The 13,123-nt window shown below is 41.4% G+C and overlaps 1 protein-coding gene across 1 annotated transcript in view; it reads right to left on the minus strand.

The window, feature by feature from the left end:
- Positions 1-1,898: 1,898 nt before the first annotated feature.
- grm6a (glutamate receptor, metabotropic 6a) overlaps positions 1,899-13,123 on the minus strand; it is a 35,650-nt gene continuing 24,425 nt past the window's right edge. The window contains exon 16 of the mRNA XM_019349883.2: positions 1,899-9,574. The gene's annotated coding sequence lies outside the window, so the exon portion shown is untranslated. The remainder of the gene's footprint in view (positions 9,575-13,123) is intronic.

Consider the following 13,123-nt stretch of genomic DNA (forward strand, 5'->3'; position numbering starts at 1 on the left):
CACAGTCACATTTTTCCAGGTTTCCTTCAGCAGCAGCAGCAGCTGTGTTGCTTTTAGTCTGTATTATATTTTTAAATGTGACCCTGAAGCATGCATTAGTTATGTAGCTATAGGCCCGGCTGCTGGGAGACATCTGAAGCACAGAGGAGCTTTCTTCATCTCTAATTTCCTTCGTGCTCATTGCATTTATTTATGTACCGCTCTCTGTCATTGTCTTCTCTCTTCAACAGTTTGTGCTCTGTCCTTTATCTCTGTGCCTTTCTCCTGGAATAATATAAATTCCCACAGAAAGAAATCTCTGACACTGGACCTGCATATTCCTGATGTTTGGCTCCACTAACCTGCTGAGTTGCTGTTAGTATATTCCTTTGCTGTTTGTCATCCCTTTGTGCCTTTGTGTTCATCTTTTCTCTTTTCCAGTTACTCCAACCTTTTAAGGCAGATATTTGGTGTCTGTTCTGGTGAAAGCTTCTTCCTTTTAAAAGTGAGTTTCTTCCTCTCCACATGCTTTTCTCTCTGTGATATTTGCTATTTATTTTACCTTACAGTTTAAAGTGTCCTTGGAATACATATATTGGAAATTGGCAGTGTATATCATTTATAAAAATAACCAGAAATCCTCCAAAATGATCATTTGAGCTGTCAGTCAGGTACAAGTAGGTCCATAAATATTTGTATACCCTCAAATGAAAGCTGAGGGTCTGCACATTATGTCCATGTCCATTATATAACTAGAATTGGAATATGCTTCAGTAAACAGATGAAAAAAACATAAACTTGTGTCGATGTCCAAATATATTTGCTTAGTATTTCCGTGTTATGCTTCCTTCTTCAGCTTTATTAAAATTTTGGATGCAAACTTTGTCCATACAATTACTGTAGAGCTTTAGAGCCTGAAGCAACTGCCGTTTCAATTTGGCACTATAGGAATAAAACTGAAGGGAAATGTTTAAACTAACTGTGCAGCCATTTTGCATGTAGTGCGTCAGTAGGCGGGCCCAGGGCTGCACATGAGCCCCGTGATCACTAAAAACAAAACACTGTGCTCTACACCAGTTCTTTACACTCAATGTGTTCCTTCTGCTTTGTTCAGTCCCCCATGTGACGCTTAGGGTGAGCAGATGTCCCTCTTTAGGGGGACTTTAATACATGTTGATGAAGAAAGGCTCTCATCACGGCTCTCCTGCTGGTGAGCTGGTCACCATCTTTTGCTTTCTGTGCTCCGCCTAAAGTTGAAAGTCATATGCAACAATTTTTTTTGGAATATGATGAAGGCTACCTCTGACAAAAGGAAATAAAAACTGCAGATTAACTGGGTTAAAGTGGTGGAAGGTGGTTGTCATGTTTCTGTGACTTATTTAGAAACCTTGATGTGTCTGAGAATTCAGTTCGTGGACGCCTCAAAGAAAGAAAAATGATTATTAGACAAAAAAGTGGCAGAAACAGTTAAGCTTATTAAAATAAGAAGGGCAGCACGGTGGCACGGTGGTTAGCACTGTTGCCGCACAGCAAGAAGGTCCTGAGTTCAATTCCATCAGGCCGGGGTCTTTCTGTATGGAGTTTGCATGTTCTCCCCGTGTTTGCGTGGGTTCTCTCTGGGTACTCCGGCTTCCTCCCACCGTCCAAAGACATGCAGCTTGTGGGGATAGGTTAATTGGATAATCCAAATTGCCACTAGGTGTAAATGTGCGAGTGAATGTGAGTGCGAATGGATGTCTGTCCCTGTGTGTTGGCCCTGCGACAGACTGGCGACCTGTCCAGGGCGTACCCCGCCTCTCGCCCTATGACAGCTGGGATAGGCTCCAGCGCCCCCCGCGACCCTGAAAAGGATAAGCGGAAGCAAATGGATGGATGGATGGATGGATAAAAAATAATAAGAATAAAAAATCCTTGATCAGTTTAACAGAAACAAGACCTTTATTGTCAGTGCAGAAATGACGATCACATCAACTTTATAAACACAGTAAATATAGAAACAGTTTATGGCCAAAAGTATGTGGACAGCTGTACACACATGACAGCGTAACATGCAGCTGTTTGTGTTAAAACACAAACACGACAAATCCCTTAAAAATACATTTATTTGGAACTAAACTGTAAAATCACCACAAACGCCCAAAAGGACTGATGACGTTTCTCAAGACGAACTTTTAAACCGCAAAAATAATCTTTCAGCAACACCTTAAAATATTTCAAAAAGTTGTGTAATTACATCATCAGTATAAAGTAAAACAAGTGATGTATTTCAAGATAAAACTTTCAGTCTTTATAAAATAAGAAATGTCATTAATATTTCATTTAACCTGGAAAAAACCACCTTCGTCTAAATAATGAACACGTCATTATATCATCATCACATCATCTTTGCACACAACAGATGGAAACTGGGAGTTTCTTCTTTAACAGACAACAAGATGCTAAATATTTGGCTACACCCAGCCGGTGCCGTCCACGTACTTTTGGCTGTACAGTATGAAATCACGGGCTCCTCACAGACAGACAGAAAAGTGAGGGTCGAATTAATCAGCTGCTGACCTGCAGCTTTCTGTCTCTCTGACGACCAGTTTATTGTGAAAATCCTGCTGGTCTTCTTTTTCTTTCATAATAAAAGCTCATTCAGACAGGATTTCACTGCAGGCTTTTAATCCTCCTCCTGCACTCTCTCCTTCTCGTGCGGTTTCTTCTTTTACTGATTTCAGCACCCACACGTTTATCTGTGAATCCTCTGTATGTATGTGATGTTTCTTGCAGTGCGTGATGGCTGATCTGGATGTGAACCCCATGTTTAAGAACTAAATATGAATTTATAAACCTCAGGAAAAAACAAAAAACCCTTCATGGCTCCAGAACCCAGACCAGATCCTGGACCAGCAGCTGCAGGTGTGTGAGTATCAGACTAATATTTCATCACCTGCTCTGTCTGAAATATTAAATCCTGTCTGAATGAGATGGGAAAAGAAACACTTTGACATGAAGGGATGAATAAATGAGGAGGTTTAAAAGCAACGATGGAGCTGCAGCTGCAGAAGAGTCTCTGGGTCTTAATCCAGGACACTGAGCACTGTGATTGGTTCCTGTCTATGACCCCGCCCACTCTGAGCGGTCATTGGCTCATTTCAGTTGTGTTTAGGTTCTGATGCATATATTTGTCTTCAAATGGTAGCTGATTTAAAACACATGAAGTCTGTGCAGCAGCTGGATAAAATTTGTGCCTTGAGGCGACTGTTGTTGGGATTTAGCGCTGTATAAATAAAATTGAATTGAATAAACGTTACTGAGCGTGTGCAGAAATCCTGGTCACCTATAAGGTGAGTCATCCCAAACTCCTCTGACCATCATTATCTGGCACACCGATCTGAGTCTGCGCACCAACATCAAACTGATGCTGGTTCACATGAGTTCACCATCAAAGTAAAGCCCTCCTCATAAAATAAATGCTATGCTACGCTAACAGGAGTCCTGGAGCCTCATTCATAAAACATGTTTACACACATGTCAGGGAGGAAAAGAATAGAAAAGTGACATTTAAGTACTAGTCCGTTTACCATTTAACCATCATTACGCATTAGTTTATCTGCAGTATTTGTACGTTTACATCAGAGGAAATGACCCACAACTTTCCGAAACTATGACAACTACAGTGTCCTTCACCTCTGGATTCTCACCTGAACATCATTTATTTTTTTATTTGACAGCACAGTTGTGTTAACTGCAGTAATTTTCCACAAAACAAAATGAAAACTAACAGGATCACGTGTTACTACAATCTACCTGTGCATCTAAAAATCATTGAATATCACAAAAAATTAATTTGTTATAATTTCAATCAAAAACTTTTGAATATTCTATATATTCTATATATATTCTGTATATTATTTTATATACACAGTACTCTTTTGAGGTTTGTTTTTTTTTAACCATGAATTACTGCATCAATGCAGTGTGGCATGAAGGTGATCATCTTGTGGCACTGCTGATATGTTACTGAAGCTCAGGTTGCTTTGACAGCAGCCTTCTGTGGGTCTGGTTTTTCCCATCTTGACAATATCCCACAGATTCTCTGTGGGATCCAGATCAGGCAGGTTGGCTGTATGATTAAGCATGATAATAACATGATTAGCAAATCATTTGGTAGCAGTTTTAGCATTGGGAGTGGTGCTAAGTCCTGGTGGGAAAGGAATTTGGCATCTCCATAAAGCTCTCTGTGAAAGGAAACATTACTTTAAAACCTCCTGGTAGATGTCTTGGTGTAGACTCAATGATCCAGATAAGGAAATCTCAGAAAGTTGATTTCGTTCATCTGGACTCAGCATTGTCACTGGGAACAATGTTTCATCACTCATGTCAGCTGACTGTGGTTTTCCCAACTTTATATGATCATTTCTGTCACATATCTCCAAGTTTCTGACGTTGGTCCTGAACTGCTTCGTGTGCCGTACCAAACACAACATTCGGATCACGTTGGACGACACCATCATAGAGGCAGATGAAACAATGGCCTCTTATGAGGTCATCTTCTTCACTTGTTACAGTTACTGGATCAGTGGAAGTAGTTCATAAGAGATTACAGGGCAAGCCCAACCTTAAGCCCACCCTCAACACCAATCAAGTGTCTCTGTCCAATCAAGTTTATTTATAAGCAGATTTGAAAACAACAGATGTAAAAAGTGCTGTATATCTAAAAAAATATCAGAAGATAAGTAAAACAGCATGGATAAAAAGTTATCGTAACGCAGTCCGGTTTAAAAGCCAAAGAATAAAAATACTGTCAACTGCCAGAGCTTTCTCTCCGCCTCCTAGTATCAATTTTAACATCCTAGTTTACTTCCTTCTTGAGTTCTCAAGATTTTCAGAAAACTTGACCTCTGACCTTGATGTTGAGGTTTTGAACCAAGATTTGAACTTTTCTGAGATTTTTGTAGCTACACCTTTGATATCGATTTGAAGTTGCCTCGTTCTCAAGTTCACAAACTGGGCGTCCACAGTGTCCGGTCAGCCAGCGGGAGACGAGAGTACCCCATCAGCCTTTTATGGCTGAGGGGTAAAAATGGGTTTTTAGAGTGTCTACTGTTGGCGAGATCCTGATATGAATGGGCAATCTGTTCAACAGTTTAGGAACAGCTACTTTTCATGGAGGTGATGGAGGTGAGGGCTTCTAAACACAATCCTGTTTTCTGTTTGTTTAAATTGAGACAATTTAGAGTCATCCATGTCTTAACATCATCCAGACAGTCCAGTAAGACCTTCAGAGGAGTCCTGGCTTTACATTTCAGTGGCAGGTAAATCTGTGAGTAGTCTGCATAACAATTAAATGATTTGCCATGTTTCTTAAAAACTGAACCCAACGGGAGCATCTAAAAATGAAAAAAGGACTTGACCAAGATTGGACTCTTGAGTGACCCCACATAAGAGAGGAGTTTTTGAGGAAGATACACCCCTAGGCTGCAAAATTGTTTGGTAAAACAAGATTTAAACCATTCCAGTTCCTTTCATTCTGACAAAGTGCTCTAGGGGAAAAAAAGGAATACCGTGATCTATAAAAGCGCTGGTTAAAATGGTTCAAAGTTGATTCAAAACCTTTAAGAGTTCAATGCTGTGGTGTGCTTTAAAACCACACAGAAACTCTTCAGTAACACTGCTTTCATCCAAAAAGGAGGAAGGAAGACAACACTCTCCAGGACTTTTGGATAAAACTGTTCGATCAAGATTTTGCTTTTAAACAACAGACTCCACCACAGTATGTTTAAAATCAGCAGGAACACACCCACACTGCCATTAATAATAGCGAGTAAACTCATTGCTATAGTGTCAAAAGTATCCATCGGTCGCCAAGATGAAACAGTGTCCAGGAGAGATTTCGTGGGGTTTAAGGGGGTAACTACCTCACCCAGCAATGACAAAGACACAGACTCAGTGTCAAAAGCAACAGAGGATGAGGATGTGTGAAAAGATGAGTCAGAGCCAGGAGGGATGATATGAGACCTAATACTTACAATCCTGTCATCAAAAGCAAATTCTCATCTACTGCTTTGGACTCTATAAGGAGAAATGAATTAGGAGGATTAACAACAGAGTTAATAATACTGAATAAAACACAGTTGTCTGTGACAGTTGTGAGAAACAATATCAGACAAACACTTTGTTTTTACTGCTCTGGAACGCGCCTGATAATTTAACAGAGACTCTCTAAGAACATGAAAAGACACCAGAAGTTTATCCTTTCTCTGTTTTTGTTCAGCTCTCCTACACACCTGTCTGAGTGCTTGGGTGGCATTATTTAACCAAGGCTGAATGTTAGGTTTTAGATTTTTGAGAACTGTTACTTCAAGCTACATATTTCATATACAAGTGCCAGGACTTCAGACAGACGCACTGGTGCACCATGGGTTCTCCACTTGACCATATTGTGACTAACTTGCATATGGAGAAAGTTGAGAAGAGGGCTCTGATATCCATTCCTGAAACACCACCGAGCTAATGGTTCAGGTATGTGGATGACACCTGGGTGAAAATCAAATATCAGGATGTACCACAGTTCACTGATCACATTAACTTGGTGGACACACACATCAGGTTCACCAGAGAGGATATAAAAATGACAGGTGTGCATTTTCAGACTGTGAAATTACCACTGGGGAACACTGAAAAGTTGATGTGCACTGTAAACCAGCACAAACTGGAGCAAAGATTGGGTGTCATCAGGACTCTGCAACACAGAGCGAACACCAGTGCCACAGACAAAGTGGGCAGAAAAGCAGAAGAACATCCTATCAAAGAAACCCTGATCAAATGTGGTTATCCCAGCTGGTCATGTGTCAAAACTAGGAAGATACCCAAAGAATACCATTGGGAAGCCATTATAGTCAGAAGTATTGGAACAGGTGAGGTGCACATTTTACAGAACATCAGGTCTCTGTGGCTTTCAAACCTGAAAACACGCCACGCCAAAAAGTGATCCGGCACATGGATCAGATTCTCCAGAACTGAGCAAACCAAACAGGCGCTGACTAAGGGAATGGCACAACACGGAAGAGATACGTCATCAGGCCAGGACTCTGTAGTCTATTTACACCTGAAGGCAACCAACCACTCTTTCAGAGATGAGGATGTGCGTATCCTGGACAGGAAGGAGTACAAGTTTGAACAGGAAGTCGAGGAGGCAGTTTACATGAAAAGGGAAAGACCATCTCTGCACCAAAGAGGGGGCCTAAGGGTACATGTCTCACCATCTTACAACCCAAACTAGCACCGTTGCTTAACAAACTACAAGCTCAGTTTCATGATTGTTAATATGTGCTATTATCTTGTCCAAGGATATTTGGGATGCAGACTGGAGCAGGTGACCTGCTCTGCTTCCTGAGCTACAGCCACCCAACTGAATCTGTACTGTTGATAGCGCTGGGGAAACCTGCAGTCAGCTGAAAACTGAAGAACTCACTTGGATGACTAAAGAAATGTTCTACCAGTTGAAAATGCTGCGTCCAGATGAACCGAATGACACCTGACAGTGCGCGACCACCAACAGTAGATAATATGACACTTCAAACTTCACTCTGGACTTCAAACATCTTGGATTCACCTCTTCTTCCAGACTCTGGGACTTTCTCTAGCATCATAGGACTTTCACAAAATGTGCTTTCTTCTAAAACCAGACCACTGCTCAACAGTCCAGCTCTTTTTCTCCTTTGACCAGGTAAGATGCTTATGGTTTTGTCGTTGGTTCAGGAGTGACTTGACGCATCAGTGGTGATTCTTGACGCACTGACACCAGCCTCAGTCCACTCCTCTTATATTCTTGAACTGATTTTTCTTGTAAATCTTTTCGAGGCTGTGGTCATCCCTGTTGCTTCTGCACCTTTTTTCCAGCCATACCTTTACCGTCCAGCCGACTTTCCATTAATACGCATCTATACAGCACTCTGAACAGCCAAGCTTTTCAGTAACAAACTAATCTGAGTATAATTTATTTAAACCCAGAATGAAATATTCCAATAATTTGAGATATTGGAATTCTTCAAAATTAAAACAAAAAAAGTCTTTAAATATAGAAATGAATATAGAAAATATGAAAATTCCTTTTTGAAATAAAAAAATCTCACAACTATTAAATGTTTTGTGATCCACTAAAACTGGGACTTGGTTTTCTATAGCCGGTGATCGTATTTTTTTTAGGCCAGCTAACGTGAGGTAAGAACATCCTACATCCCGGCATCATCATGCCTTTCATTTGAGCTACTCCACTAATTAGACATAACATTAGCTCTGGTTTGCCACTCAGTCAAGCTCAGCCAGCAGCCCCAGCAGATCAGCTCCCTCCAGTGCATGCCATTCGGCACAACTTTTTTGAAAAATCTCTGCAAGCCACTTTGATACCCACCACCACCCCAGCACCTCTATTTCATGCTCCTTCTGACTTAAACAATCATTGTCACTGGTGGCTGCTCTGTTTAGTTCTCTGCCTTTAGGCTTTACACATATTTGCTTTTAAGAGCGGACGTGTCCCAGAACAGAGCTATATCACCAAATATAATTAGTGTAAAAGGAATAAAAAAAACGAAACAGTCCTGGCAGGAAATCCTCAGGTTTACCTTTTCCGAGAACTGATGTTGAGTGTCACAGCATACAGCCTGGGCCTCTCATCTGCACTCCAGGGCTGGTGAGTGTGATGGTGAGACCATGGTAAACAGAATTTGATTTGAAGTTTAAGCTGGTTGATTTATAGTTGAAAGGTTTAATGCAGGAGAAAATGATGATAAAATGACTGATTTCAGTGTTTAGGAATAAGTTGAAATGATGAAAGTGAGAAATAAAATGTGTCGTATTTCAGTTTCATCTTCCCTCGTCTCCAAAATGAGAGTTTAGATCACAAATATTACGTGTGCCATCCTGTTTCAGGCCTAGTTTTGTGCGTATGTAATGGTTATGAATGAGGCTCCTGGTGTTGCTTTATCTGAAAGTAGGGGGGGTGGTGAACCTTGGGATGAACAGCCGAGCCAATCAGACTGACCACAGGATATGCCACAAACAGGACTGTAGACCAGTTTAACCCATTCAGGTTTTCTCTTCTATGAGACAAAAACCTTCTGTTTGTATTGTAAAGTTGTAGGTTGTTTTCAGAAAGGAAGTTCTCAGGTTTACCTTGTTATCTGAGAGCTGTGGAAAGGTCACCGTGTGGCTTTAATCAAAGGGAGAGGCTACAGGTGCTTCAACGTGACCTCTCTGAGATGTTAGAGGATCCACCGTGACTTTTTGGCCTCACTGATATTATCTCTTTAGTGACAACAGAGCATCGTCAACATAATGAGGAATGTTATGCTTCAGCCAATCATTTGAGCCAATTAGCACACGTCTCTGTAACATTTCCTGTTCGTATTTAAGTTTCACAAATGAGCGATGAAGATTTTCTGTCTGACCCCACAGGAACTCCTGATGCTCCTGCAGATAGGTTCATTTTGACATAATATTATGCACTTGAGTGTATTGTTGTTCTGAGTGTGTGTGTGTGTGTGAGAGAGACCATGTGATCTTCATGATGATGTCATCAGGCTCTGCATGGGGATTGGTCCACAGCTACCTACGGGGAAAAAAACCAAAAAACGAGTGAGTGCTTGAGTCGTGTTACCTGACACGTTTCCATTACTCCTGATTGTTGTTCACATTTCCTTTTTAATTTAATTTTTAACTGTGTGAAAGTACCTGCCTATGTGACGGCCCACCCTCCCTCACCAACACCAAAAACAACACATGTCCTGAATGCTCATGTAAAGCAGGGGCACTAATCTGATGCTCAGTGGAGAATGGCTGGGTTTTTCGCATTAATACAGAAGGTCTTGACCTTCCTGTGAGAAAGTGGCTCTGCGTTACATAACTTTGGATTTGGGACTGCAAATAAAATTGATTTGAACTACAGGCAGGTGAGGCTGACAGCCAGCTGCTGTGCTGCACACTGAACAGTCAGCAGACGTTGGTATTTATTTATCGGAGCAACGAGCCACTCTGAAAGTGATGGGTTGTCTTCTGCAGTGTGGATCTGAAAGTCTGCTGCAGGTGGGCACACAAACCTCTAATGACATGATGCCTGAATCTCATACACACTTCTGAACAGAAAGAAGCAGGAGTCGATCAGGCAATGAGGTGAAAGAAGTTTTATGTCTGACATGCACTCGTTTCATTAATCTGATGGCAACTAAACATATCTGAATATGCAACCTCTTCACTTTTCTGTAGAAGTCAACAAAATATGGTGATTAGTGAGTGTTCAGTGTAGAGTTTGTGGTGTTATTTGGATGCATAACATCCCAGAGGTTCTCAGTTGGATGCAGATCTGGGGAATGTGATGTCCTCTCAGAAGCTTAATCATCCAGGAACTGTCTACGCACTCTGGCCACATGGGGCATGACATTGTCCTGGACCAGGATGAACTGAGGACCCACTGCATCAGGATAAGGTCTGACAGTAATGTGAGGATTTTAACCTGGTACCTAACAGCGGTCAGGGTACCACTGACTAGCACATGGTCCATGTATGAACCTCCAAGGACATGAACTTGGACCCAGTAATACCTGCATGCCTTTAGCTGGTGGAGCTAAAATCATCAGTAATCTATCTTTAGTTTTCCATTGTTTACTTTTCTCTGCAGTTTCACATCTATTACAAACTGGACAGACTGCAAGAACCAGAAGCTGGTTTGATGTAGTCTTTCCAGTGCAGTTATTATAAAACTCCAGATTTACAGGATGTAACTGGTGCTGAAAGGTCCATACGAGCACTTTCAAAGGACGAATGTTTTGTGCATTTAGGGAGCTACCCACACAAAACCACCTTGTTTCCAGGCTGCACTGAGGTGGTGCAACAGCATTCTGTAGATGTTTTGGCTGAAAACACATTTTAAAGTTCAGCCTTGTCATAAATAATCTGGTGGTTTTAGTTTTGGTTTAGTTGCACTCTTGAATCTTGGTGTTTATTATACGCAGTATGCTGATACTTGTTTTTATCTGTGGATTTCCAAATGTGAAGCTTTTTCTAAATGACAATGAAATTATTAATATGATTTAAAGAAAACATAGCTGATGCACCGTCCATGTCTCTCTCTCTCTCTCTCTCTCTGCCACTGTTGTTTCTGACTAAAGCTGTAGAAAACATTAGCAGAAGGGTGACCCATATCTGACTGACAGTATGTCGCCACTTTACCAGATTGAATGTCTTAAAAGGGCAGAGCAAACCTAGCTGCCAACCTGACACACAGGTGTGTGCTCGGTATTACACCCAGCCTCTGGTTCTCTGTCCGACCTGCAAACAGCTGATCTCGACCTACCAGTGACACATAATGAAGTGTTAAAAAAATCCTACTCCACATCTCTTATTCAACAAAAATGAGAAAATTAGAAAAACAAAAAAAAACAAAAAAATCCCATGGGCATTTATTAAAGGTTTAGTGCTACAACATTTGTTATTTTCTGACAGTGGCAGGTGGTGGAGTGCAACATCGTGCTGTTGTTCATTAAGAACAAACTGAATATCAGCCAATCAGTTTTGAGAAAATTGCAGGATACAAACATAAATCCTGACTGATGTGGGCTTTACACTTCACACTCCTTGTACACTGTAAAACATCACAACTTCCTGTTTCATAAAAGTAATGTCATTTTAGCTTCTGACATTTTTGGTTAGAGATTCAGTTCCTGAGCCTAAGAATCTATGTGCCCCAAGATGGGGAAGATAGGAGATTTAAGGCAGCGGTCCCCAACCTTTGGTTGCACCACGGAACGATTTAATGTCAGGCAGGATTTTCACGGACCGGCCTTTAAGGTGTCGCGGATAAATACAACAAAATAAAATGATACGACCGAGACAAAAACTGTGGTATTTTGTAAATATAATAATAAACACGAATTCACTGTGTAATTGTGTAACTTTATTAGCAGCGTCCTCCTGAAATGCACCAACAACATTGAGAGTAACATCCTCCTCTCTGCCCCTTAATGCTCTCTGGTCGCTATGGTAACGCATAAATATTTCTTTCAAAATAAGACACACAACTACAACACGGGAAAGACCCAGGGAAACCGAGTTAACGATAAAAACCCTGAAAACCATAAATTTCACACCCGAGCCTAAACTCACACGGCCCGGTACCAAACAACTCACGGCCCAGTACCGGTCCATGGCCCAGGGGTTGGGGACCACTGATTTAAGGGATTTCATTGGACAATAGAAGGCTCAAAAACCGTTGCCTGGTCTGATGAGTCTTGATTTTTTCTGCAACATGTGGATAGTAAAAACAGTTTTAACCAACTAGAACTTCAATCTTAATGTCTTGAACTTATATATCAAAGTTTGAAGCCAATAAAACAAAAACCTAGAAGGTGCCGTAATTCTGACCTCTTGTAAATGCAGAAAAATGCATTTTTAAATCACTTTTTATCCTTCCTGCTCCACTCCACCCACCCATCCATCTTCTGTTTGGCATCCCTTTCTATTCATGTTTTGTGTCTGTATTACGGTCTGCCTTCAGAAATGTACTTTAGGAGCTGAGTACATGGACAACGTGCAGTTCGTATCGAAGTGAACGAGAGCTCAGCTGTGGGGTATCCATCGATTAGGGTTCAAATTTGAAAACATTAAAACCTCAATTTGGAAACCAGCAGAGCCAGCAGAACCTCTTTATCAGCAATCGCTGGACGTGTAAAGATGGATTTCCTCTGCTCTCTTAAGTTCACCCTGTGGCTAACAGTCTGGTGCTTTTCCCCGAGGAGCAAGGCAACAGTCGCATCAGCCAGCAGAGAATACAGAAGAGGAATAAGACGCTACGCTCACAGGGAATAGAACCGCCACCCGTCAGTGCTAGTGCCTTGCTTCTGAGGACAAAGAACCTCAGCTGTTAACATCAAGATAAATCTTTAACCAGCAGCTGAAATATTCAACAGAGGCTCCAGAAATATCTGCAGCGGCTTCCACGAGCCAGGAGTCGTCTGCCTTCTTTTCATTAGACACATGAAACCTCCACCCGCCATCCATGCAGGAGTCTTGGACTATCAGCAAACCAGCAGAATAAATTCACATGAGTGTTGGAGTCATCTCAGCTTCAGCGCTGTGTTTCCTCACATCCTGCCCGTCTCTCACT

This window comes from Oreochromis niloticus, linkage group LG20 (genome assembly GCF_001858045.2).
Source record: "Oreochromis niloticus isolate F11D_XX linkage group LG20, O_niloticus_UMD_NMBU, whole genome shotgun sequence".
NCBI lineage: Eukaryota > Metazoa > Chordata > Actinopteri > Cichliformes > Cichlidae > Oreochromis > Oreochromis niloticus.